The following is a 4,057-nucleotide window of genomic DNA, read 5'->3' on the forward strand; positions in this document are numbered from 1 at the left end:
CGTAATCTTGTAGAAAACATTGTAAAGTTGCGAGTAAAACGTTTTCTAACGATAGAAGTGCGAAGGTTATATTAGGTTGAGTTATGTTAGTTTAAGCTAGGTAGCGTCGTGAGACCACCAAAAAGGACGTCATCTAACGAGATAGTGTTGTTTTATTGCATGTACGAAATTGCAATAGGTGAAATGTTGTGAAGGCACACAAAACGGCATGAACAAGCCAAATACTGCGTGTTCTACCGTTACAAGTGCGAAACTGCTATATTGTGATATTCTCGTTAAAGCGCATGCAAGCATCGTGAAACCTTAAAGAACAATGTCATTTAGCGAGATACAGCGTTCTGTACTGCAATAAGTTGGTGAAAAACTGTGAGGTTATGCAAATATCGTAATTGTGAACGAAACAGTGTAATAGAGCGTTTTTAGATACAAGTGCGAATGTTCGATTAGGTTAAGATATGAACCGTCGTAAAACCGCATTAAACAATGTCACTTAGTGAGATGCAGTGTTTTTCACCATTACAAGTCGGGAACTGCGATATCTAATGTGAAAGCGCTTGCAACCGTCGTTAGGTTAGGTTAGGTTAGGTTAGGTTAGGTTAGGTTTGGTTAGGTTAGGTTAGGTTAGGTTAGATTAGGTTAGGTTGGGTTCAGTTGGGTTAGGTTAGGTTAGGTTAGGTTAGGTTACGTTAGGTTAGGTTAGGTTAGGTAAGGATAATTTGGTTAGGTTAGGTAAGGTTAGGTTAGGTTAGCTTAGGTTGGGGTGGGTGTTGTTGGGTTGGGTTGGATTGGGTTAGGTTTGGTTAGGTTAGGTTAGGTTACGTTAGGTTATGTTAGGTTAGGTTAGGTTACGTTAGGTTAGGTTAGATCAGGTAAGGTTAGGTTACGTTAGATTAGGTTAGGTTAGGTTAGGTTACGTTAGGTTAGGTTAGGTTAGGTTTGGTTAGGTTAGGTTAGGTTAGCTTAGTTTAGGTTAGGTTGGGTTGGGTTGGGTTAGGTTGGGTTAGGTTAGGTTAGGTTAGGTTAGCTTAGGTTAGGTTAGGTTGGGTTGGGTTGGGTTAGGTTGGGTTAGGTTAGGTTAGGTTAGGTTAGGTAAGGTTAGGGTAAGTTAGCTTAGGTTACGTTAGGTTAAGGTATGAACCGTCGTAAAACCGCGTTAAACAATGTCACTTAGTGAGATGCAGTGTTTTTCACCTTTACAAGTTGGGAACTGCGATATCTAATGTGAAAGCGCTTGAAACCGTCGTAATGTTGTAGAAAGCAATGTAATGTAGCGAGTAAAACGTTTTCTAACGATAGAAGTCCGAAGGTTATGTTAGGTTGAGTTATGTTAGTTTAAGCTAGGTAGCGTCGTGAAACCACCAAAAACGACGTCATCTAACGAGATAGTGTTGTTTTATTGCGAGTACGAAACTGCGATAGGTGAAATGTTGTGAAAGCACACAAAACGTCATGAACAAGCCAAATACTGCGTGTTGTACCGTTACAAGTGCGAAACTGCTATGTTGCGATATTCTCGTTAAAGCGCATGCAAGCATCGTGAAACCTTAAAGAATGATGTCATTTAGCGAGAGACAGCGTTCTGTACTGTAATAAGTTGGTGAAAAACTGTGAGGTCATGCAAATATCGTAATTGTGAACGAAACAGTGTAATAGAGCGTTTTGAGATACAAGCGCGAATGTTAGGTTAGGTTAAGATATGAACCGTCGTAAAACCGCATTGAACAATGTCACTTTGTGAGATGCAGGTTTTTTCACCATTACAAGTCGGGAACTGCGATATCTAATGTGAAAGTGCATGAAACCGTCGTAATGTTGTAGAGAGCATTGTAAAGTAGCGAGTAAAACGTTTTCTAACGATAGAAGTCCGAAGGTTATGTTAGGTTGAGTTATGTTTAAGCTAGGTAGCGTCGTGAAACCACAAAAAAAGACATCATCTAACGAGATATAATTGTTTTATTTCATGTACGAAACTGCAATAGGTGAAATGTTGTGAAAGCACACAAAACGGCATGAACAAGCCAAATACTGCGTGTTCTACCGTTACAAGTGCGAAACTGCTATATTGTGATATTCTCGTTAAAGTGCATGCAAGCATCGTGAAACCTTAAAGAACAATGTCATTTAGCGAGATACAGCGTTCTGTACTGCAATAAGTTAGTGAAAAACTGTGAGGTTATGCAAATATTGTAATTGTGAACGAAACAGTGTAATAGAGCGTTTTTAGATACAAGTGCGAATGTTCGGTTAGGGTAAGATATGAACCGTCGTAAAACCGCATTAAACAATGTCACTTAGTGAGATGCAGTGTTTTTCACCATTACAAGTCGGGAACTGCGATATCTAATGTGAAAGCGCTTGCAACCGTCGTTAGGTTAGGTTAGGTTAGGTTTGGTTAGGTTAGGTTAGGTTAGGTTAGGTTAGGTTAGGTTAGGTTGGGTTAGGTTAGTTTAGGTTAGGTTAGGTTAGGTTAGGTTGGGTTGGGTTGGGTTAGGTTAGGTTAGGTTAGGTTAGGTAAGGTTAGGTTAGGGCAGGTTAGGTTACGTTAGGTTAAGGTATGAACTGTCGTAAATCCGCGTTAAACAATGTCACTTAGTGAGATGCAGTGTTTTTCACCTTTACAAGTTGGGAACTGCGATATCTAATGTGAAAGCGCTTGAAACCGTCGTAATGTTGTAGAAAGCAATGTAAAGTAGCGAGTAAAACGTTTTCTAACGATAGAAGTCCGAAGGTTATGTTAGGTTGAGTTATGTTAGTTTAAGCTAGGTAGCGTCGTGAAACCACCAAAAACGACGTCATCTAACGAGATAGTGTTGTTTTATTGCGAGTACGAAACTGCGATAGGTGAAATGTTGTGAAAGCACACAAAACGTCATGAACAAGTCAAATACGGCGTGTTGTACCGTTACAAGTGCGAAACTGCTATGTTGTGATATTCTCGTTAAAGCGCATGCAAGCATCGTGAAACCTTAAAGAACGAAGTCATTTAGCGAGATACAGCGTTCTCTACTGCAATAGGTTGGTGAAAAACTGTCTGGTTATGCAAATATCGTAATTGTGAACGAAACAGTGTAATAGAGCGTTTCTAGATACAAGTGCGGATGTTCGGTTAGGTTAAGATATGAACCGTCGTAAAACTGCATTAAACAATGTCACTTAGTGAGATGCAGTGTTTTTCACCATTACAAGTCGGGAACGGCGATATCTAATGTGAAAGCGCTTGCAACCGTCGTTAGGTTAGGTTAGGTTAGGTTAGGTTAGGTTTGGTTAGGTTAGGTTAGGTTAGGTTAGATTAGGTTTGGTTGGGTTGAGTTGGGTTAGGTTAGGTTAGGTTAGGTTACGTTGGGTTAGGTTAGGTTAGGTTAGGTTACGTTAGGTTAGGTTAGGTTACGATAGGTTAGGTTAGGTTAGGTTAGGTTAGGTTAGGATAATTTGGTTAGGTTAGGTAAGGTTAGGTTAGGTTAGGTTAGGTTGGGGTGGGTGTTGTTGGGTTGGGTTGGGTTGGGTTAGGTTTGGTTAGGTTAGGTTAGGTTAGGTTAGGTTACGTTAGGTTATGTTAGGTTAGGTTAGGTTACGTTAGGTTAGGTTAGATCAGGTAAGGTTAGGTTACGTTAGAATAGGTTAGGTTAGGTTAGGTTACGTTAGGTTAGGTTAGGTTAGGTTTGGTTAGGTTAGGTTAGGTTAGCTTAGGTTAGGTTAGGTTGGGTTGGGTTGGGTTAGGTTGGGTTAGGTTGGGTTAGGTTAGGTTAGGTTAGGTTGGGTTAGGTTAGTTTAGGTTAGGTTAGGTTAGGTTGGGTTGGGTTGGGGTGGTTAGGTTAGGTTAGGTTAGGTAAGGTTAGGTTAAGTTAGGTTAGGTTACGTTAGGTTAAGGTATGAACCGTCGTAAAACCGCGTTAAACAATGTCACTTAGTGAGATGCAGTGTTTTTCACCTTTACAAGTTGGGAACTGCGATATCTAATGTGAAAGCGCTTGAAACCGTCGTAATGTTGTAGAAAGCAATGTAAAGTAGCGAGTAAAACGTTTTCTAACGATAGAAGTCCGAAGGTTATGTTAGGTTG

This window comes from Rhipicephalus microplus, unplaced genomic scaffold (genome assembly GCF_043290135.1).
Source record: "Rhipicephalus microplus isolate Deutch F79 unplaced genomic scaffold, USDA_Rmic scaffold_46, whole genome shotgun sequence".
NCBI lineage: Eukaryota > Metazoa > Arthropoda > Arachnida > Ixodida > Ixodidae > Rhipicephalus > Rhipicephalus microplus.